General features: G+C 40.4%; 1 protein-coding gene across 1 annotated transcript in view; it reads right to left on the reverse strand.

Annotated features, from left to right (window-relative positions):
• The window catches only part of TMEM108 (transmembrane protein 108), a 310883-nt gene that overhangs the window by 246730 nt on the left and 38344 nt on the right, over positions 1–25809 (reverse strand). The window contains exon 2 of the mRNA XM_088463835.1: positions 21648–21767. The gene's annotated coding sequence lies outside the window, so the exon portion shown is untranslated. The remainder of the gene's footprint in view (positions 1–21647; positions 21768–25809) is intronic.

Genomic DNA, 25809 nt, shown 5'->3' on the forward strand with positions numbered 1-25809 from the left:
TATTTTTCTATAGTGTAATACTGTCATACAGTATATACAATTTTTAGAACATGGAATGTCATGCTCCTAGGCAGGGTCTCACATTTTCAACCATAACCTATTTTCCCAGTGTTCTCTTTAAGAAGTTACGAAACACATAATACGTTGATCATTCTTAAAATGTGCCGTATAGTTTAAAATTCTACATGAATATGACAGTTTTACACAATTGCAAAATTATTTTATAGCGGAAAAAAGATTTATACATTTTCATTAATGACGAAAGCAGAATATGGGGTAAATGTAATAGGTTTGCAAATTTGTAAAAAATGTGAGTTTACTGCTAAATTTGCATTTTTTCTAACTCGCAAATGTAATTTGGTGCGACTATAGTAAAATTTGCACTTTTCGGGCATTACTATAACTCTCAAATGTAATTTGGTGCGACTATAGTAAAATTTGCACTTTTCGGGCATTACTATAACTCGCAAAAAACAACTCGCATCCAGATGTATTCCCATTCTCTAGATAGAACTCGGGCAATGTAATAGAGTGCGAGTGCTTCACTCGCACATATTACTGCTGGAGAACTCGCAAAAACAATAGACCAGCTTCAGGATAGCAAGTTTATCCTGAGCAGGTCAGAGTAACACAGAAACGTGCACATATACATGAGATACGTGCATGTTTCTGTGTGTACATATAAAAACACTTTTAAAAATAATAAAAAAAAAAGGGTATGGACCCCCTCCCCAGAAGCAACCTGGACCAGATCAGAAAAGCTCTGTGCTAGTACTTAATATACAGGGCCCCCCTATGCATTTTGGCCACTGTATTTTTAGAACCGGCACAGGCTGTACAGAGCCTGGGGCTGGTTATGCTTCTGGGGAGGGGGTGCACATCTTTTTTTTTAACACACAGACAGAAGCCTTCATGGATCTCACTGATCTGTGAAGGTTTCTGTATAACTTGCACCTTTTAAGTCTAGTCGCATTAAAAGGTGTTAGTTTACCTAGGGAAGTACTCGCAGAGATTTGCATAGTGTAGTAGCCGTGAACTGAAAAGTTTGCAGGCTATTACATTTGCAAGTCCCGTCACTAACTCGCACCTTAATAAAGTGCGAGAAGGTGTGAATTGGATTTTTACTTAAAATCGCGACCTATTACATTTGCCCCTATATTTCTTGATATTTCTAAAATATTTCAAAGTGATGACCATATTTATACCAATATTTTTTAACAATTGTTTTATATGCTTTTCTATTCTACTTACTTTGTATGCAACATAAAATCTGGTGTATTAAGAAGTGGACTTTACCTAAATAACTATTATCCAATTACCTGGCTATCCTCATTATAAAATGAGTTAATATCAATATGTTTTAATTGTATCCAATATACTGGCAGCATATTACAATTATTTTATTCCTTCTGTTTTTGATTTTGGTCTGAGGGAACATCTAATTTTTCTTCAGGGTTTCAGAGAGGTTCCAGGGAATGAAAATAATAATAATAATAATAATAATAATAATAATAATAATAATAATAATAATAATTGTACAAAGATTATCTGGTACAATGAAGCTAATTTCATGCATTAACCTATTACAGAAGAAATTAAACAAGGCAAATTAAATGAGATTACAAATAGCATTACACATTAAATTTTACCCACAACATATAAAATTTGGCAAATAGCACTTAGCATGTTAGAAGCTATAAACCAGGTCAGAAAGCTTTTTCAAAAAGTCTGTCTCAAACATGTTTAATGTTGGCAGTTTTCATTTACATCAAAGTCATCTGCAAGTTAAGAGTAGCAAGAATTTAATGGTAACAGATGTTGTACACTGAAAAGCATCCACACTGAGACCACAACTGAGCAACGGCAAAGGAAATGTTCATTTTGGAGCTCTTATGTTTATTAAAGCACAGAACGCTTCTAGATATCTAAAATACAGCTAGTGAATTCAAAACGGCATATGTGACATTTGGAAAAGCAGTTACTGTATTGCAAACACTACACATGCTAACTTCAGCCAAGTTCATTTATAGTAAATGACTAAAGTAAATACAGTCAAAGGCATTTCAACAATTGATTTGACATTTATCAGACTGCTTAGTGTCGAGCTTGTGAAAGCACAAAGTACTTTGTTTTTGCCTTCAGAAGGAGTTTATTGCTGTGAATTCTGTATTCTCAAAGCTTATCAGCCAAGGGGCACCTCTGCTGCCTGTCATTGGTTCAAAACTCTATTGTGCTGATTCATTGGCTACATGACATTTTTTAATTCACATCTCAGAGTGGAATTAAACCCTTGTTTTAGTATGTGCAGAAATGGATCATCATATACAGGTAGTGGACAAAGAAATTATGATTTTGTATCTAGCAGATGTCAACAGTTCATGGAAAGATTCTCTGAAACATACAATTTAACTTGGGTTGCCAAAATGTTTCACCAGCACACTAATCAGCATGGACGCAGGGTGCAGTTCCACGGCCCCAAGGCTTATGGAGTTAAAACTGCACCCACAGTTCTACAGATCAGTATGGGCAGAGGAGGAGGGCCTGTGTCCTTGTTCTGTGGTCCTGGGCTTATTGGATTTGACCCTGGTCTATAGAGTTCCTCGTCCTGATATCTGGGTTCTTCCTCATGAATGGGCCACCATGGTCCATGGGACCAGTTCCTATTAAATGTCCTGCTGCTTACAGAAGGGATTAGTCCCTTGCTTTGTCTACCTCAACTCTGTCTGTTAAGGCAGAATCCATTGCTCCATCCTGATGTCTCACCACTCTCCTCTCCTTCCCCTCTGCTCTTTCCTTATATCTTGCTTTTCACTTTTCCCTCTTTTCCTGCACATGCTCATTTTCCACCTTACTCTTAAAATGGGCCAGCTCTGCTACTATAAGCACATGTGGGGATGATGTTAGTTCCCCCATTGTGCAAAGACCCTGCAGGACCCAAACAGAGGGGTCTGCCAGTCACAAGTTCAATGCAAATATGAGGATTCATTCTACAAGCTAAGATTCATACAGTACAACCAATAACCAGAAATTTTCACAAGGTATCCCTGCAAGAAGGTATAAGTTTAACTAAACCCAACACACAAGTCGCAGTCCTTGTTAGTTCCTAGCATGGCAAGCTAAAGATTTGTCAAATAGCAGTATTCAGTACACAGAGCTGATGCCAGAGAGCCAAGAGGATAAAGTAGAGAGTTGTGGTTTACAAGCCAAGGTCATACACAGGAATATAGGATTGAAGCCAAAAGATATAGCAAGAAGCAGGTTAGAGACAAGTCGGGTCATACACATATATCTATCACAAGCAGAAGCAGGTTCATTGGTGACGAGGTGTGAAGTCTAATACTCTGGCTGCCATGTCTTGCCAGAAGCCAATATATTTAGTTCAGGATTGAATAAGCTGACCACAGTATAAGAATCAAGGATAGCTGCACCCCCTCACTATAGAGGACATCAATACCGATTATGAAGGCAAACAGGAAGAGTCATTGTATCTAAAGGCCCCCATACATCAGAGATTGATTGCAGCAATCGTGCAATTTGCAATCGATTGTGTATAAAAATATTTCCCTTTTTCAATCGATTGTGGCATCTCTGCAATCAGCAATCGATTGAAAAAGGGAAAGATTTTTATACACAATCGATTGCAAATTGCACGATTGCTGCAATCAATCAATCTCTGATGTATGGGGGTCTTATGACCCCTAAGACAGCCTACTTTGTACCTAAACTCATCCACTATGTGTTCTTTTGTATTAGACTCATATATCTTTTTATACTATTCGCATGCATGCCAGAGGAGATATCCTAAATGTAGGACTTACAATCATATACACCAGTCATAATACACTTCAGTGGTTGGACATTACACTTTATCTCAGCAATAAGTTAACTCAATACAAGTAGTCAAAGAAAGCTACACCTATCTGTAATAACATATCAGCAGGCACTCTAACAAACATTGCAAGCTGTAGCAAATACTGTACCGTACATATGACAAGATAGTAGTAAGGAACTGGGGGCTGTAGGTGAGGGTTCAGAGGGCCACATTGGCCCTGGGACTGCCCTGTGTCTTTCATTGATATACACAGTCTAATTCTCTAGTTACACACAGATTCTGTTAATGAGGGAGCTATTGATTTCATCTGGTGGCTATTAATGTAATGTGGGAGTTGGTGGGATTATAAATATAGTGAGAAGGTTACTAATATGATGTATTGGGGATTGATGTAATGTGACTTTGGGTGGTGACTTTTTATGCAGTGTGGAGGTTGGTGGGGACTAACAATGCAATATGATGTATATTCAAGTAATGTATTGGTGGGAGCTGTTCATTTAATATAGAATCTCTTTATTAAATGTTTAGCTATTAATTGAATGTTCGGAAAGTGGTAGCTTAATAATATATTATAGAGACTAATAAATTTGACAAATAAATTTGAGGTGTCTGCATTGAATCTAAGAGCTGATAATTTTCTGCCAGGGCTAATTAGTGACATATATATTTAATTGGGTTTTACTAATTTAATGTTGGGGCTGGCTGGGGTGGTTAGTTGCTCAGCTATCCAGGAAGTTAGCATTACCTATCCCTTTTGGAAACAGTGCCACAGTGTTTCCTGATCCAGCCAAGCTTCAACAGAGCTTAAGGCACCAGTAGCAGATAGTCAAATAGATGAGATACAGTCAATACCCTGGCAAAGGGGATGGTGGTGCTTAGAATACAGGCACCGGAATCCTGACACCAGTCAAATCCTGGCCCTGGATCCCAACCGCCGGCATCCCGAAGGTAAGTAGCAGGGTTAGGGGGATGATTAGCATTAGGGTTAGGGGTTAGGGTTAGGCACTAGGGGAAGGGTTAGAGTTAGGCACTAAGGGGGAGGGTTAGGTTTAGGATGCGGGGAGGGGGGAGGTTCGGGTTTGGCACTAGGGGGGAGGTTAGGTTTAGGAACCAGGAAGGGAGGGTTAGGGATAGGGAGAATGGGAGGGTCAGGATACCTACCGACAGGTGTTGGTAACATAACACTGTCGGGATGCCAGCGTCTGAATTTTGACCGCCGGGATCCCGAGCATACCGCGAGCATACAGCAAGACATAGTGGGCGTGCTATTGTCTTGCTTGCGATTGCGGGATTTGCATACTCAGGCTGCTGATGCCTGCGTGCGAACGCATCCTAGTGAGCGAGTCTGAATCGGGCCCTTAATGTGATGTGCAGTGATGTGCAGTCAGGTGAGGCTGGTTATGTAGAGCCTTTCCTATCATACTTAGGTATACTTCACAGTTTTTACTATAAAAATTATAAGAAAAATGTAAAGACAATATTATAAATATCTACTCTGTATTATGCTAATCATTTTTATAGTCAAAACTCCGGAGTAAAAAGTGTATGGCCTCACCTGCCTCACCTGACCACACATCACTGCTTGACAGGCTGAGACAGTTTATGAAGAGTAGAGGCAGTTGATGAGAGACAGTTTGCCTGAGGAAATGAGAAATGTGCGGCAGCAGGTGGCAGTGATAGTCTGGGGAATGGGAGTGTGGAAGCAGTGGGGAAAAAAGTAGAAGTCACAATCAGTGGATATAAGAGACATAGAGGGAGTGATTCAATTATTTTAATGGGTGCCTTAATTAGTGGGCTATGTGCGTCAGAATGGAGCAACAATTGAATTTCTCCATCAGGCACCCATTACTTTAGGCACCCAATGAAACAATTGAATCACCCCCAGAGATGGGCAAGTGAGGTTCAATGACGGGAGAAAACAGGAGTGACAGATCTAGTAGCAGCCAGCAGCATGTGGTTCCTCCAGATAGAGAGAGAGAAAAAAAATCCCGATGCCAGCATCCAAGACAGGGTTGGGATACTGACACCTGTCAGTAGGTATCCTGAAAAAAAGGGAGTAAAGATGGCTCCAAAGGAGGACAAATCCTTGATCAAGAAAACCCCTTAAATATTTTAAATGTGTGGGGTGCCAGAAAAAGGGGAAATGTGCTTAAGGATCTCAAGAGCTAGCCCCCCATAATTAAATTTAGCCACAGATATTTTTATAATTTATCTTAAAATTATAGAGCACCCCAAAGAATCTAAACTCTTCCATCAGACTTGGGAGGGAAATTACAGGGTTAGTGACCATGACCAAGAGGGCATTTGCAGAAAGAGCCATTTTAAATACCCTGTCTCCCGGTCGAAAATAAGAAATATTAGGGTTTAGCCATATGAACCATGCTAGGGCTTCCATATAAAGCACATAAATTAACAGGAAAGGTATCAACCCTGTTAAGTGCCTTTCCAGATGTCAAAAGAGGCGGAAAGGGAGCCATTAATCTTAACTTGTGCCAAGAGTGAAATAATGCAGTGGTAGCAAGTAGGTCCCAGTCCGATATGTTTCAGCACACCTGCCATGAATTTCCACCTCTAACAAAAGCCTTCTCAGCATCAGATGATAATAAAAGTGCCAGGAGATCAGATATATGAGGGAGATGACTTTGGTAGTATTATCATTGGTTTCATGACCCGGGCCAAAACCCACTTGGTCAGTGTGTATAAGATTAGCATAAGCCCCCTTTATCTGATAGCCAATAACTTGGCATAAAATTTTAAATCTACTTTGAGGAGGGATATAGGGTGGTAGCTGGGACAAAGGGAAGGGTCCTTACCAGCTTTGGGGATTACAGAAATGTGAGACTCCATGGTTTGGTGGGAGAAATATGTTTGCTCAGAGATGGCATTACAAGCATCTAACAAAAGCGGGGTGAGGAGGTAACAAAATGCTTTATAATAGCTTACAGTGAAGCCATCTGGCCCAGGGCTTTTGTCAGTGGAAGTAGATTTATTAACATCTCCAGAGAGTACAGGGAAACCAAAATTAGATAGAGGAGATAGCATCCCGTTTAGACATTGGTATATGGTTGCGACCAGTTAAATCATAGAGATCAGCAGTGTCATGATGGAGGCAGCCTGTGTCATCTATAATTGAGTGGATAAAAGAGGCAGTTCTTTGTGCTCTAAGGGCTCTAGCCAACATTTTGCCGGTTTGTTACCTAGACGGAAGTAGCGGCTTTGGCGTTTATGGAAAGATAGTTTGTTTGCCAAGGAGCAATCTATTAAGAGCACAGCGAGCAGCTGCCAGCTCTGTAAGTCTGAATTTTTTGCAAGAGTGCCTCAATTTGTCCAAGCCACTTTTGAAGGAAGGCAGGGAGGCTCCTAGTTGCATACATTTCCCCCTAAGTACGCATTTGTGTGCCTCCCAAACAGCCACTTTGGAAGGGCCAGGAGTAGAATTGTGCTCAATATAAGAATTGATGGCTTCTGCTAACTGGGATTTGCTGTGAGAGTCATGTAGAAGAGAGTCATTAAACTGCCAATGCCATTGGTGGGGGTGTGGAGATGGTTATATAGTTCAAGGCAAATGTGTGAATAGTTAGACCATGTGATTGGGTCAATAGAACCTGCTTGGAGCAAGTGTAAGTTTCTGTGCCCTAAGAGCAGATAGTCATTATGAGTTATGTTGGGGAGAAAAATATGTATAGTCCCGTACTGTTGGGTGTAATGTACGCCAAATATCGGACAGCTGGTGAGAATGGAACAACCGCTTTACATGACGAAGAGTTCAGCACGGCAAGTAGAAGATTCAGAGAAAGTGTCATGCTGAGGATCTAAAGCCCAGTTAAAGTCTCCACTGACCACAAGAACACCCTCCTGCAGAGAAGCAATCTTATCCAAAATGGTGTCTAGGAATTTAGGTGTGCCCTGATTGGGAACCTAAACATTGACAATTGTAAACAATTCATTACAAATAGTACACTTAACTAATAGGCATCTCATCTCCTCCAACCCATGTACCCTAACATTGGCGAGAGGCAGTTGTTTAGCAAAAAGAATTGCTACACTTTTAGATTTACCCTGGGGATTATTACAGAATAGACCATGGGAAAATAAGCTCTGCAGAGACACGGGGGCAGGGCCGACCGTCGAAAATGAGTTTCCTGTATAAATGCAATATAAGCTTTCAAAACTTATTTAGTTGTGTGTCTTTATTGAGAACAATAGGTGTTATTTCACTTCAAGCCACAGCTTTTACTTATTGGAGCTTTGACACTAATTATTAATATATAATATGTACACCTAGTTGTCACAAATGTTTGTTTAATTCGCATATTATTCATAAATTTGTTGAAGGGATTTTATAATATTAACTAGAAAGTTAGTGGTGTGCCATTTACTGTGTGGTCTACGGTGTGAGCTCAAAGCTCTCTAGTAGACTTGTTCTCTTTCACAGTCTATAACAGATTCAAATGTTTTCTAGAATTAATTCATAAACTTTCTAGTCCTGCTGTGGTCCTGGTGCACAAAGCAATGAATGAGTGGTAAGAGGGAAGAAAAGGGTCAGTCTAGCACTTCAGCCCCTATAGTTACATGGCGGTATAAAATTGTGGAAGGGTCACATCCCCATTGCAACCTGGCCATGTTCCCAATCACAATTCCCAGTGCTCCAAAGTTGAGAGGTAGACCAGTAGAGGCATTGAGGTACTTGTTGGGTCAGGGAGACATTTCACCTGAATTGAGTAGTATTTTGTTAGTTTAGTTTTATAAAAAACACCACCGTAAAACCTAAAATTTGATTTAATTTCACACGAGTAGATGCAGTGTAGTCCCTTTAAGCAAATAATAATGCTGCTATCATCTCTGACTGTCACTCAGCATTATATTTATTCCCAAAAATAGCAAAGTACAATGAAATATTATTTTAACTGAAAATCCTTAATCCTATATTTATATGCACTAAATCTAGGATTTGGATCAAGAACAAAACACTAATATTAGAAAGATTTTACCAAAATTACTTGTTGACTCAATGATCAGGAATCTTTAGGATTCAGTCACTCAAATGTTGATTTCCCAAATGAGCAGAGTCATTTATAAAGCATAAACCATCTAGAGCAAAATCAGCTCTGTACATTCCGAGCATTTTATTTTGTACAAATGCATTTTGGTTTCTGCCACAGATCTCCGTACAGAGGAAAATGGCCGCATTTGTGGAGGAACAGAAGTTTGTAAAGGTAAACTGGAGAGGTTGGGTGGAGAAAGGGTGTTCCCTGCAAAGTATGGAGTAAGCGCAACGAGGTGCAGCGGTGTCTGGGTCTCTCCTGCAGCGCTCTCTCATCTCTTCAGCCCTGGTTCCCGGCAACGTAGTAAGATTGCCCCACTGCTGGTCTGGGTAGCGCAGGGTAGGTATGGCCATTGAATCATCGATGGTTTATGGCCGATGTCGAATGTTTTCCCTTCGATGAGGGAGAACCAGATGGTTTCCCTCCACCAATGCAAAAGCATAACCGAATAGTTTTTCTTTACATGGTGCTGAAACACGGAGCATAGCTCTGCCCCCCAACACCCACAAAGCCACGCCCCCAGTTCTGATTAGCCCACGGAACAGTCAGTCATAGAACAGGTATGATCATCGGTTGGTGAAACCATCGATAGTCAGCCATTGCATAGTTGGTTACCGATGGCCACTTGCTAATTTGCCATCAATTGTAACCATCGATGGTTACCATACCGATGGCCATCCCTAGCGCAAGGCCTGCTCTCATGCTCTTTACTGGAGGGGGATCGCAGCATCCACGTGCAGTGTCTCTTGCCAGCATTGGCTACTGGGCACCACCATCTTGGATCCTGACACTTGTTCATTGCACCACCAATGAGAAACCAGAAACTTCCCTGTGGACTGGAGCAGCCAATCCCCAACAGTCCATGGGTATAAAAGGAACATCCTGGCAGCCTGCTGATGTCAGTGCTTTGTTGTCAATATTCTGCTGCAAGATGTCAGTTAATTTCTACAGTTCCTTTAGCATTGTGACTTCTAGCACAGGGCCTGATTCAGACCCACTCGCGAGCGGCTGTCTGCTCGCAAGTGGGTCAATGGTCTGCACTGCGCATGCGCACGATGGAGGTAGCTCCGTCGTGCGCATGCGCGAGACGCGACGAGCGAAGGACTTTCCTTCGCTCGTAGTGTCTGATCAAAGGGGGCGTGCTGTCGATGTTGATTGACAGCACGCCCCCTTTGGTGGGCGTGCCGGGGGCGTGCCTGCCAGACGGAGGCATTCCCAAGGGAACGCCTACCATCAGAAGCCGGCCCCACTGACATCACTAGTGATGTCAGTGGGAGTGATTTTGGCTCTGATAGAGCCAAAATCACTCCTGGCCTTGCGGTTGAGAAACTCAACCGCAGGCTTCTGCTCGCACTGGCGATGGTCGCGATGGTCAAGACCATCGCGACCATCATCCTGCACGCTCGTATATGCTGTGGGTGGTGACCCACAGCTATACGAGCGTCCAGGAGGACGCTCCATATTTATGGAGGTGGGCCCTAATTCAGAGCGAGCGCTCTGGTCAGAGCGTCCGGCTCTGAATCAGGGCCACAGTTTCCATTTCCAGTGCTCCTGGCTCCAGTTATTCTGGTTCTATCCCGGGGTTAAATTATTCCAGTTCAATCCAGGTGTCCAGCTATTCCGGTTCAATCTCGGTGTCCAGCTATTCTGGTTCAATCTTGGTGTTCAGCTATTCCGGTTCAATCCCGGTGGCCAGTACCAGACCTTACCACTCCTCTCTACTCCTCTTGGCTGCATAAGGAAAATATATATATATATATATATAGATATATATATATAGATAGATATATATATATCAGACCTCCCGACTTCTGCCCAGTCCTCACTGACTTAATTCCAGCCAGAGCCCTCAGTGTCCGGGTCCACAGCCAAACACATCTGTGACCCAGGGGCAGTAGGTTGGAATTTGATGTGAACTTTACACTCTTGCCTCATGAATGTTCCCACCCTCCCTGCACCTGCATCTCTGACACACTTCTAGCTTACAGAATTATCATAACAGTGAATAAATGTGAAATGTGGGGGTGGAAAATCCAGTAGCCATGTGTTTGCAATGCGTATTGAGGGCCTGATTCAGACCCGATCACGAGGGCTAAGCGCTCGCAAGCAGGTCGATGGTGCCAAAGTGCGCATGCGCACGATGGAGGCGGCTCCATCGTGCGCATATGCAAGACCCGAATAACGATGGCCAAGCCGTCGTTAAGGGTCTCGCACCAAAGGGGGCATGCTGTCGATGGTGATTGATAGCACGCCCGCTTTGGTGGGCGTGCCAGGTCTGTGGCTGCCCAGACAGAGGCGTTCCCATGGGAACGCCTACCGTCTGGGTCCGGCCCCACTGACTTCACTAGTGATGTTAGTGGGAGTGCTTTTGGCTCTGAAAACACTCCTGGGCTTGCGGCAGCGAGACCCTACCGCAGGGTCTCGTCGCAAGCCCGATGGTTGCGATGGTCATGACCATCGTGACCATCATTTTGGCCGCTCGCTATAGCTGTGGGTGGTCACCCACAGCTATGCGAGCGGCCAGGAGGCCGCTCCAAAAGGTAGGAGGGACGGCCCTGATTCAGAGCGAGCGCTCCGTCAGAGGGTCCGGCTCTGAATCAGGGCCTGAGTTCGCATTATATATCATCTTCAGTGTTATAATGTCATTTACAGTAAGTGCCAAATGTACACATAATATATTATAATGTAGGTTGCCTTCACGGACACTATTATGAAAGACCGTGGCATTCATAGGTGTGACTGCCTTTAGTCTTTATTATTATCATTATGCATGGTAATGGTCAATAGAACAAGGACATGGAAAACAAATGCCCAATAAATAAAGACCCCAGGCAGTGTTGAACAAGACAGAAAATGTAGGTTCAAATGCACTAAATTGCTTCCTCCATTTATCAGGATAGCTCATTATACTTCAGGCCCAAGACAGTCAATTACAATGATGTACAACTGGATCTTGACACTTTATCTTCTCCATCATTCATGTTGATATCTACTAGGGCACTTTACTGCTACTTCTGTGGGTAAAAAATTGCTACATAGACTACATTTATTTTTGACATCGTTCTAATTCATAAAAAGTAATCCTGACTGAGCCAGCTGGCCTGGTATAATAATAATTATCCGTCACTCTAATGGCACATACAGGGGTTCATTTATAATGGATTAGTGCAATGCGATAGCTCTTTCTGCTTATAACATCATGTTCGTTCTTTTTGTAGCTTATATTACATTGTGGTTATAGTCATGGTAGCCACCTTTTTAAAATGACTGGGGGAGCTCACATTATATACACCATATAACTAAAGCATGCTATGCACAGACATGACTGCAGGCACCTACAGTATATCGGAGTTACACATGCACCCAAAGCACCCTCAGAGCTGGCTCCTATGGTTATGATTGAGCTGTAAATCTGAGTGTTACATATATATATAATTGCCTAGTTGCGATTATGTGCCAATCTATGATCTAAATAACAAAATCCTCACATGGTTTGTGTGAGTAAAACACAGTAAAGATGGATACATGTAACTTGACCATTACATCATACATCTATTGCACTGCACACTAGGCAGTTACACAAATTGGGGGAAGTCTATAAATTTTTAAATAAACAGACCTATAATTGTGTCAAATTATTTAATGAAAAAAAGACAATCACTTTCACCATCAGTACAATTTGGGTAAACACTGGTAGAATATGGAATTAGTTTTCCCCTGTTTTAACAATAGTTTGCCTTCACTTACTGTATGAAACTCATGGTGACATAAATGTGACTTGGAGCAAGGATCCATACAGCAACAAATCAATGTATTGCTACATTGTATTGGATCCTTGACATTCATTTAAAAAATATTATGTTACAACATCATGGTCCGCCTGTCATTGATGGTTCCAGTACAGAGGAGGATATAACATTACATGATATTTAATAAAAATAAAGTGTAAGACAAAATACATATAGTATAAAGTTTGCTACAACATTGAATCATTTTGAAACATTACTTACAGATTTTGATAGTGGAACAGAGCAACACTTTATACAGTAGTTTTCTTCCACGAAACACAAAAAGTTGATGTTGAATATGCCTCACCTTCCTTTCAATATAGTGAATTAAACTGTAGGATTCATGAGATGATTCCCCTGATATGTTACTATGGTTCTCTGTTATATACAGGTGTAACAAACTTTAAATTGGCATTTGAAACATTGCATGTCATGGAAATAAAGTAGGTGTGATGTCCATTTAAAGGTTACCACATATATAATACCGTCTTATGAAGATGTTAAAGGGTTTACTAAAAATTGTACAGACACCAATCGGTATTGTACATTACACCAATCAGTATTGTACATTTAAGTTTGTCTCCATCAATGATTAAACTTTTAAGACTTAATTTTGACTTAAAATGGGGCATACTATAATTCAATAACCAAATTAACACCCTTCACCATGTGATGCTAAAGGGTTGGGTTTGAGATCCTGGCAGTGGGGATGCAACTGGTCAGAATACTGACATTGGCATCCCGACAGTGGAGATCCCGACAGCGGTAGGTAAGTATACTACAACTAACCCGACCCATACCCTAACCCTTCCTTCAAGGTGCCTAAACCTAACTTCTCCCCTAGTGCCTAACCCTCTCATTATTGCTTAACCCTAACCCCTAACCCTCCCCTAACCCCCGAAACTTACCTTACGCTGTCGGGATTCCGGCGCCAATATTTAGACAGTTGGCATCCCGTTGGATACTGACTACATCCCGATGCTAAATATCCTTCTATGGTTGATTTTCACATGAAGAGATGGTCCAAATTCCAGAACAGGCAAAGTCACACTATAACAGCAGTAGCTGAAATTATTTAAAGGTGATAACACTTTTTGTAGTTCTTCACCTAACTTAAATAACCTCATTCACAAACTAAGAATGTGTGGAAACTACAAAACACATATGTTAAACTATGCACTTATCAGAACAAGTGCACCTTTCAGACAATTGGCTATAATGAATTGGCAAAATCACAATTTATGACCAGTTCTTCATGGGTAGCATATTTCATTATCATCAATTCTAACTTATGTCACAACTTTCCTTACAAAAACACAACTGTACAAAATTGTAAAATAAAAATAATTTTTGCTTTTTCACATTGTAGTTTGACACCTCCTACTTGCTCTCCTCCTCCATTTCCCAGATCTATCTCCCTAATGCTAAAGTGAGTGAGACAGACTGATAAGTAGTGCTTTCTACACATGTTACAATTTGTGTTTTGAGCTGCAATATGCACTTTGGGCCTGATTTAGAGATGGACGTAGTTGTGGCATTCTACGCAAGTGACCAATGTTTTCGGTCTGCACAATTGTCTGATTCGCACTATGAATGCGACTTGATGGTTACCGCCGAGGGATAGAGAATGAATATAGTCACAGAGAGAAGCAATTTCATTGGGATTCCAGGGAAGTAACAGAAGGGTGGCTAGCCAGATGCAGGCACGTCACGGTATCCGGTGCTCTAATTATTAGCATTGCTGTCATCATTGCTATCACTGTTTTATATGCCAGCTCAAAATTCTGCAGTGCAACAGAGATTTGAAGTAGAGCATATTACACACTGATGTTAACCAACAAAATACAAAACATTGAAGAATCACAAATGCATGAATAGCAAGAAATGAACCATAATACTGTACATAGTAGATAATAGGACAGGTGAATAACAAACAAGTGTTGTACAGAAAATGCAAGAGGCATAATACTGGGCACACAGGTGGACAAGGTGGGTACAGTCATGGAGACCTGAGGAGAGAGATCCCTGCTAGTGAGAACAATCTAATGGAGATGGGCACATTAGAGACAGGAAGGGGACGGGTGACCTGAACTGAGACAATGAGCAGAGGCAGGTTATGCCAGCGTGAGTGGAAATTATATAGGCAGTGGTGCAGGGCCGTAGCTAGAGTAGTGCGGCCGGTGCCATCGCACAGGGCACCACAGGTCAGGGGGCGCTGTTTGGGCCTGTCAAATTTCTGATTATTATTATTCTTGCTTGTAGCTTCCTCTTATTTCATCCCCAGCATCTCCTGGCCTCTCCTATCTCGTCCCTGGCCCTTCCCCATGAAGCCATGGCCCTTTTTTGGGTGCATTATGTCCCTTTGAAAAATGAGGGGGGCGCCAATGCTCTTTCTGGCACAGGGCACCAAAAAGTCTAGTTACGGCTCTGCAGTGGCGTATCTATAATGGATGCAGGGAGTGTGGAGCACACTGGCCCTGGGTCCAGGGGACCCCACGCTATACACCTTGCACAGAGAACTGTTACACCCAGTGGCGCCGAGAGGGGGGGGGAGCGGGTACAGTTTACCTGGGCCCGGGCTCCCAGAGGGGCCTGGCAGGGGCCCGGGTCCGATGTCGCCCCCCTCACTCCTCCTCCTCACAGTGTGTGCTGGGCTGCAGAGGAAGATTGCTCACGGCTGCTAATCTCCTATGCCTGAGGGGGGGAGTGATCACACTGATCGCGGTCCCCCTAGCTTTGCGCTGGGCTAAGGGGCTCAGAACGCCCTCTCCCCGGCGCTGCAAAATTATGTGTTTTGTTTGTTTTTCATTTTTCAAAGGGGCGTGGCCACACCTCCCGCGATTAGGCCACTCCCCCTCTTTACTGGGGCCTGGTGGCGCTCTCTACGGCCCTGGTTACACCCTGCACTGAGAACTGTGCAGCGGCCCCTTTATATTTTCATCCTGCATCGCTATCTTTGGGAAGATGGCACTGACACAGGTGTTAGCAATGACTGTGGCGCTGTGCCAGAGTCTTTGCTCTCTTCTGCACATATGTCGTCTTTCCAAAAATATCACCCTAAAGACCGCTCCACTGGGAACACGTATCGCTGCACACGGACCCCATTCTCCCTTACATTGGATGTAGGTGACTAATACAATATTTTTTTTGTGATTACAGTGTTTGGGATTGGGAAGTAATTGTTCCACCGGGAAGAGAAAATTGGCAACTGTCAAACTGGAGATAATATTTCCTTCCTCTTTATTGGCACAATTAGAATTTATGAAAAATGTAACTCAATGGACTAGTTCTTTTCATCCTCAATAACTGCAGCATGTTACTACATGTAACTATTTAACTCCCCTGATACCATACCCTGGTTAAGTATTCCTCCAATAATATGATGTATCCTTTTGTATGTATGAATCTTCCTAGACCCTTTCCTTTTTTTTTTTATAACAAATCTCCATTCACTCCAGGCATTTCTGCTTCTGAGCATTGATCGCTCAATAAAAGCTTTTACTGCATGTTTGATTAAATTGACACAAGGTTTAATAAATGAATAAAATATTTAAAAAACAAAAGTATATTAGAGCACATTCATTATTCAGAAGACAATCACCCTCACACTCTTTCCACAGTAAGGCCTATTAACAAAACAAAGCACAGCAAAGCCGCTAGTGATCTGCCAAAGATAGCAAGAACTACAGCCGTGTCTGCCACAACAAATGCTAATTGCAATAGGTTATTTTCTGTACTGACGATAACATTATTTTTCACTAGGGGACATATCATGTAAAATAAATGCATAGGTATTCTGTACTTAAAATGTTCATACAGTTTCAAAAACCCTAACAATAATACTACAGAATGAGTAAAAATGTCATTAAAATGTACATTTATTATTATCCGAAATATCACATTTTGCAATATAATTTATGGAACTGCAACTTTACCAACTTTACTCTCTTGTACTTTCTGATACATGATATCGGCTTTATTAAAACTAATTATTGGTGTGGGTTGTGTTCTATAATTCATTTTCCATAACAGTAAATTAATAAGATCAATACCGAGGAAAATAGTGCAAATTATATGTATTCCTACCTTCCAAAGAACCTCAGTATATATATATATGTGTATATATATATATATATATATATATATGTATATATATATATATATATATATATATATATATATATAAAATTTAGAACTTTGACTCCAAGTAGTATATTTAACATCATTCATTATAAAGCATAATAACTAAAGTTACAGCCTGAAAATCGTCAATAATAACAAATTCCACTATATGTCACAATACTGAATTATCGCGGTAGTTAAATAATTACATATAGTTACAATACCAGATTTGGTATGCTGCGGTAGTAGCAATTTTCAGACTATAATATTAGTGTATTACTCATAGTTATGTTGTATAATAAATAAATAAATGTTTTTAAAGGTGACATGACTGCTTTAATGTAATAATAACCTATAGTCAATGTTACAAATACTGAATACAACATTATTGATTTTTCCCCTGTTTAATTAGTTGGTAATTATGTTTCTCCAGTAGGACTGCACAGTCACAGAGTTTATAAGCAAAATTTGAAAAACTGGAAAAATAAAAATATGGCGGAGCACTTATATTACAATGAAAAGTGACTCATCACAAAGACTGGGGGCCCTATTCATCATCTGGGGCCATATGGCCTCGATGATTAAGTATTTGTAGCTCTGGGGGGGATACTTAAGTATCCAACTTGCAGTGGGGGGTACTTTACACCGTAGCAGCTGCGTTACTTACCTCTCCCCCGTCAGTGTGTCTACGCATGCGCAAAGCTGCCAGGGAGGTAGTGAGGAAGTGGTGGAGGGATCCGCTCGCATCCCTCATTGCATCCCTGGAACTCCTTCCCATAGGAAGGAGCGGGGATCCGAGAACAAGTGCCATCTGAAGATAGCATTTGTTCTCACAAGCAAATTCCAATAACTTTCAGTTTTTTCGGAAATTGCTGAATATCGGGTGGTCCATTTGGGACCCCTGATGTTAAATGGCCCGGTAACCTAAATATGCTTTTCCGCATGGTTACTGGGCCATTTATCGTTTGATGAATAGGCCCCTGGGTGAGTAAAGTTACACCGATGACAGCCAATAAACACATAACCATAAAGTATATTACAGTGATCTCCTCCATTAGTTTTAAATTTAAATATAATTTATTTGTCATTTTGATAGTAGAGTCCCTTAAAAATGTATATTCTTAATTTTTATTTGTACAGACATCCTATTTTTGGTCTACTCATTATGAGAGACTAAGATCCATTAATACTTATTGGCAAATATTATACTAAGGAGCACAGCCAATCTAAAGTATTTTTCTTGCTATCTAAAAGTAATGCAGTTTCATCAGAATGGAAGCTTAAGGATAAGTTGTTAGAGTATCAAAAACATAAACTCATATCTTAAGTCACATTTAACATATATCAAATATTGGCTAAGTGTTACACAAAAAACTACGTTAAAAAATATTTAATTTCCTAGGCATGATAATAAAAGATTAATATCTCTATCTGTGATGTTTACATTAAGCATTTATGTCTCCCAGATGGCATGCTTTACAGTGTTTAATGTTCTCCCAAAAGACTCATGAACGGTAACAAAAAAAAAAAATATTGTGTCTACAAGCTCACAAATGTGTTTGCATATATTAGATTTATTCTTACAAATCAAAAGTTAATAATTTTTTATTAAAAGGGTTGTTTTATAAATGTAATTAATTGACTTGCACATGTTTCCTGAAAATGAACCAAATACATTCTGGCTATAATGATGTTTTTTTTTATATACAGTATATAAAAATTATTTTCCTTGTGACATGACAAAGCTGTGCTGTGCTCTGTTTGAATTGGAAAGATATTTAACCATACAGCAGCTTGGTGGCGTCAAATTTTATGGCAACAAATATAAATGGCCACATGAAGACCATAGAAGGAGATGGAAAACAAATGCAAAATAGTCACCAAATGTTGCAGGATGGTATTTGTAAGGTGATACGTAGAAGTAAAATCTGTTTAACCCCTTCAGTGCTAATAACAAATATGACTTCTCAGAATTTACATCAAAAGTGCTAAGGACAAGTAACTCTGCAGGAGCTCAAAGAAAGGGTAACTTACCTTAAAGTACCTCCCTGTTGCTTGCTGCCACCAGGAATTGTGAGGGGATGGGGGCATGATGACACATTGTACCGAAGATCTTTTTTTATGTCATTAAACCAAGCCCCTTGCAGTCAACACACTACAAAAGAATAGTGTGAGGGCACGAAAAATCACCATCCTGGGACTCAAAGACTTGGAGGGAGTATTGGACTGAGGCACCAAGGGAATGCAGTGGTAGGGGCCCATGCTTAAAGGGGGGTATCCACTAGACGATAAAGTTGAACGATAATGATAAAATCGTTTGATAATCGTTCAAACATCGTTTGAACATCGTTTGCAAATCGTGCAGTAATTGTTTCTAACGATGTACGATGCGCGCTCCCACTGGTCGTTTGATCATCTCCTCCATCGACTGAACATGCAGGTCAATTTCACTTGATTGCTTACAAATCATTTACACATCGTTCACGCTGAACGATCAAACGATGAACCACTATCTGCCCACTATAGCTGAAAGCGCTCAATCACAGATTGAAACAACATAGTTTATCGTTAGATCTTTTCCAAATCGTTTGCAAATCTTTTGCAAATTGTTCAGAGTGGAAGATCAAATTTCCAGGGAAACTTCAAGGGAAAATCGTTAAGAGGTTGGACAGGGATAAAATCGTCTAGTGGATGCCCCCCATAAGGGATGTGGTCAGCCACCACAGAGGCATGGCCAACTGTTAGGGAGTACACAGCCTGCAGACAACATGGCTACTCCAGTGCAAGGTCTGGTCCCCTTTATACACACACACCCACATATATTAATACATGCAATATTATCTACCATATATTATATATTACCAATATTATGCTCTATAGTGAATACACCATAGTCCTGGGACCATGGTCTATAATAAAGCACAACATGTATAACTTGTATAATAATAAAGCACTTGATCATGACCCAATATATACCACATTAATGCACTCTACACATGATAGGGGTACCCGTACACATTAGTCTAAAACTGAATGAGAACTGCATTAGATCTAGTAAAAGCCAAATACAGACTATTGTATAAAAAAAAAAGGTTCAGCTATATAAGTATATACGTTATTACCACTGGAATGATTTACGTATTGGTTACTTTTTTTTTTTTACAACTACATTCTTAGGGGCATATTCCATCAGGTGCAAGATTTTGTCCACAATAAATCACATGGACCACGCAACCAATTTTGAATTACTGAGTATGTGCACTCCAGAGATCAATGAAAAAACAATGGGTGTAAGGTGTTTTGCAGTCAAAACCTCACAGGGGGAACTAAAGATGCGGTCATGGAACACACGGGCGCTTACCAACGTGTTCCAGGCGCTCCTGGTCTGCTATGCTCGGTTATATAGAACTCACAGCAGCTAATTTTTTCTCCGTCAATTGAATAGGAAAATCCCATGCTGCCGGGTTTTCTTATTATTTCACCCCCATTTGAATATTCCCTTAGTTTGCAATATGCTACATTATAAATGTTATTTTCACACAAAAAATGTTAGCCATATTAACACAATTGTTAATTTTAATTGGCATGTTCATTAATGTTCCTTATCTATCAAGTAACTTACCCTCCAGTAGAGTAACAATGAATAATTTGAGTGGACAATTTGGAACCTGTTATTAGAGGAGGGGGTGGAGCACTCAGGCAGTGGGGCCCACTGTGGATTTTCCATGTACCCTTATGGGCCAGTCAGACCCAGCTTGGGGCTCGAAGGCACCATCATTTTAAAGAGGAGAGAACACTCTTTCAACTATGTGGTCCTTTAACAGTTATTGCCTGCTGATCAGTATGATCACCAGACAATAAACTGCTACTCTACATAAATAATTATGAAGTCCAGGGATCAGAGAATAAACTGAGGAGCACCCACATTTAATAGAGGGGAATACACTTTCAAACACTATGGTCCCTGAGTGAGTATTGTCTGGTAATGGCATGTTGTCACCAGATCTACTGCAGAAATACTAGGAGAGCTAAGGGATGGAGGATGGCATAGAAGGTGCTGATCGGCCGAATCCTTGCACCACCATGCTCGGAGGCAGCCTAGTTTAAAAGAGGGGCGTCTCGGCTTTCAAAAGATGCATCTCCTTAGTAATTATTGTCCGGGGATCAACAGGTAATAACACCCTATACTGCAAAAGTAAGAAATCCAGAAATGTGGCATTCTATGGTCCAGATCTCCTCTCTCCAGGCTTCAATAAACTCTGTGGTGCCTTAGGTTTTCTGGTTTAACAAAATTATAGGCTTTATTTGGGTACCATATTATTCCTGCATTTTAAGCATTTTCAAACTAACAAGTGCAGATTTTATTCTGAAAACCTACGTGTAGTATCTGAATTTTTGCTGTTTTGGAAAAGGTGGATTAATATCAAAACAAGAGCCACAAGGTAATCCTTGGTTAAAAAAAAATTACATGAATTTGCTTTTAGTTCACTTTCTTATCATTTCAATAATAACAGTTAAGTTTCCTTTGCTGTGTGAGGAGATATAAACAAATAAATGGTATTTTCTGAAAATCAAAGTTTTCTGGGAAAAACAAAGTATAATTTGTGTGGGCACTGCATTAGTAAGTTACTGATATTGCTGTTGGAATGGGATCAGATAGGAAAGTGCCAAAATACTATAAACCCAACACCAGGGTAAAGAAAACATAAGTGGTGGAGGGGTAATTCATTTTTTGGTTATAACCTCACCTACTTTTTAATGTATGTGGAGCAATAATTAACATTTTAGACGAATTGCTGAAAATAAGATGCATATGTATAGAGCACAGCTATTCATTCCCAATGTGACTATTGTCTGTACCTGTGAGTGGGATGTATAGAAGGTTTCCAGCTCAGCTACATTTACATAATCCATTGATTTCATTTCAGCTGTTAGTTGAGGATCCTCCTTTCTTCATTTCACAAACTGTAGTGATCTAGACTAGAGTAAAATAAAAGACACAAGTCAGGCAGATATATTGAAGACAAATGCACACAAATAAATTGTACATCACTGGACTTTCAGATCACCAATTCAATCATTTCCAAACCTAGACTTCTTAAGATGGTTCACTCCTGAGCTAAAAGGGAGGATGTAGTAACATATTCATTTTGCAAATATTTCATGCTCCTTTATTCTTTGCCATGTTTTAATGAAATGATTTGCACTGGGAGACCATGATTAATGATGTCCTCCTCGTCAGAGGCTCCCAAGCAACTTTCATACTTAGCACAAAGGGAATAATGGTCAGATAAACTGAGAGGAAGACCACACTTTTTACACACTACAATCTTACAATGCTCATTCCCTAGACTAATAAATGCCTTTTCATTATATATATATATATATATATATATATATATATATATATACAGTATATTAATGTTTAAACATGTCTTGCACATCATTTTCATTATTAAAATAAAAGAGTTTCTATGGAATGTATATATAATAATATAATAATACATATATGTATAGTGCCTAAATGAGAATTACTTGCAGCTGCATGGCGTTCAAGTAAAGTACAGTATGAGCGGTATCCAATTAGCCCCGAACAATATTTGGGCGCTAATTGACCCCCGCAATCACAAAAAAACAGGGAGTTTTTGCCGATTAACCCCAATTTTTGCCAATGTTTCTTTTCAACCTATCCTAGTATTTTGGTTGAAATAATAGGATAGTTCTCGAGGGCCTTTTTTCAGGTGAGTGGATTCTTTTTCAGGTCCCGAAAAAAAACCCTGTTAAGTTCCGGCGTCAAGCCGACTTTGGGGCCCTGGGCGAGGTAATTAACCACGGTAATTTACCGCGGCTAATTACATACCCCCCCTATGTGTGAATTACAACTTTCAAGCTATTTTACTACAGAAAAACTGAAAATACTTAATATATTTGCTTTCTTCAACCTGTACTGATCTTTTGAATAGTTAATCCCCCAAACAAGAAGCTGCTCATATGAGAACGTGGGCTACCAGAAAAGAGGCAGTGGGCCATGCGCTGTAGCAATAGGCTACCCAAAAGGGAAGGGATAGAGTAGTTTATGTGGGTTGTCACAGACTGCCCACCCCAACCTTGTACCACCTTTTCTCCCATCTCCAGGCTAGTCATGGACTGCAATTTCTCCCACCAACCATCTGGGCTCAATCACCTGCCTTACCGCTCTTCGGGGGATGTAGTCATTAGGTTGACAATAACAATGTTAACATTAATAATGTCCACACCACATATCGACAGTTATGTTGCATGTTGACATTTTATCATGTCAAAATCATGTCAACATTTTTAGAATGTTAAGCACATTCTCAGAAGCCACCGCTGGAGATGCCATTACCGTCGGGACCAGGTAAGTGACTAATGGGCCACCAGTGTCTGCATGATAAATGCCAGCATGGTCAATGTTTACATCATGACCATGTTGACATTCTCAGCACATCAGAACACATCAGAACTTTGGGGTTCTGAGTCAAACCGAGTCCTGGCTCAGACCACTTTGGAGTTCCGAGTAGCACTGAGTCCTGACTTGAGTCTTCTCGCCAAATTTAGAACTCTGATCTAAAAACCGTATCTTGTATATTTTGAATTGCATTTAATTTCCTCCCTTTTGAATTCAGGTTCTGGTCAAAATTGACTTGAAATAACAGGAAATGAATGTCACTATAGGAGCAAAAACAGGTCCAAGTTACATGATTTTAGTTGTTTTTATAAATTTTTAATGAAAACCAAAACACAACAATGATTTAGAGCTAACACCAAAACATGGGGTTCTGAGCACATCTCTAGTTTTTTGTGGATAGGAAAAGTTATGTATCCACCAGCCAAACCATGGGGATCAATCCAATTAAGTTTGAGTTTGTTCCATGAAACTAATATCATACATACAGTATGCGTACACCTGAGAAATGTGAGATACAATTAGAAATGCCAATTCATGGTAGTAGCAGCGAGAGTGCACAACTTTTCTACAAAATGTGAGTTGGGAGGAGTGAATGAAAAAGTGGGGAAATCAGCCTGCACCCCAAAAAAGTGGCAACTGAGATAGCAGAACCATATAAAAGGCTGTTGTGACCATAAATAAGCTGGTTTTTAAAAGGTGTCAAATGTGTGATTTTTCCACTTTTTATTAATGGTGGAAAAATTTGGGGGCAAAGAAAAATGTCTGTATCCAGTAGTAGTTTTTCAGTGTTTTTCTAAGTTTGTAAAAATTTGAAATAAACACCATTTTAGAGGAGTTCCCCTGAACACTGACATGAATTTATTGGGCCAACTTATGCTATTTAACCCCCCAAGTGCATGATTATTCATTGGGAGGGGTGTACCATAGGTTTTGCACTGTGTCTTAACAGTTGTACCTTAAAATAAAAATTGTACCTGCCTTTTCACCAACTCAGGGGCTGCGCAAAAAATGATTTTCACTGAAAAATCAATTGGAATTGGATTGCAAATGAAATTTGCAGTGCAAGTTCGCCATAAGAACAACTTGCAGGACTCAACTCACACCTATTGGATTATCTCTATAGCAGGGGTCTTCAAACTTGGCCCTCCAGCTGCTGTGGAACTACACATCCCAGCATGCACTGCCACCTTTTTGATATAACAGCATGCTAAAACTATGTGCAGTGCATGCTGGGATGTGTAGTTCCACAGCATCTGGAGGGCCAAGTTTGAAGACCCCTGCTCTATAGAATGTTAATGTAGAAGTAACCCATCCAACACTTTAGGGGCAGAGTGTATGAATTTGTGAAAGTGCAGATTTTTCAGAGAATTTGCTGCAGTATTTACAATAAAGCTGCAGTTTTGTTTTCAATAATGTGTAAAAGTCGGGAATTTCTGTGTGGCATATTGTGTAAAGGGCAGTAATGTGTGGCATAATGCGTAAAGGTCTGGCATTACTGTGTGGCATAAATGTGTAAAGGCCGGACATTACTGTGTGGCATAATGTGTAAAGGCCAGCCTTTACTGTGTGCCATAATGTATTAAGGGCATTACTATGTGGCATAATGTGTAAAGGGCATTACTGGGTAGCATATATGTGTAAAGGGCATTATTGTGTGGCATATAATGTGTAAAGGGCATTACTGCATGGCATAAATGTGTAAAGGGCATTACTGCATGGCATAATCTATTATAAGGGGCACTACTGGGGTGTCACATGAATAAACGGCACTACTGTGAGGCATGAATATGTAAAGAGCATTACTGTGTGACATAAATGTATAAAGGCTAGGCATTACTTTGTGGCATAATGTGTAAAGGCTGGACATTACTGGGTGGCATAATGTGTAAAGGCTGGACATTACTGTGTGGCATAATGTGTAAAGGCCAGGCATTACTGTGTGTCATAATTTATAAAGGGCATTACTGCACGGTATATATGTAAAAACACACAGGGTATTACTGCATGACATAAATGTGTAAAGGGCATTACTGCGTGGCATAATGTTTTATAAAGGGCACTACTGGGGTGTCGCGTAAATAAAGGGCCCTACTGTGTGACATAACGTAAATAAGGGACACAATACATGAAAAGCTAAAACAGCCATCCCGACCCGTGGGCTGCAGTGACTGGCATGGCATGGCATCTATTCACACTGCAGGGAGAGCTTGGGGGCAGCCCTGCAATTCTGTGAGTTTTGGAAATGCCCCCTACAGTGATGGAAAAGGGGCACATCTCAAGAATACATACAGTATTGTTTTGTATACATGCTTTTTAAAATATATATTGTAGGTTACATTCTTTAAGGATAAATTTATGATGATACATGGTAGTACAGATGTGTCCTCACTCTCCTAGTGTTTTTCTGCCAAATAGCACAAGACGCTTGGCTTGACTTAGACGTTCCATTATGGGTAGCGATTTGTACTAGTCCCTGAACGTTGTGTCTTACTCACATCATAGCCATATTCAAAGTCACTTATAGTGTTCTAGATACAGTAGATTGTTATTCTTGTCGCAAAGGAATAGGTATAAAGTCGCAGATTATGTGGC

The sequence above is a fragment of the Taudactylus pleione genome, unplaced genomic scaffold (assembly GCF_031769625.1).
Source record: "Taudactylus pleione unplaced genomic scaffold, aTauple2 ptg000053l, whole genome shotgun sequence".
NCBI lineage: Eukaryota > Metazoa > Chordata > Amphibia > Anura > Myobatrachidae > Taudactylus > Taudactylus pleione.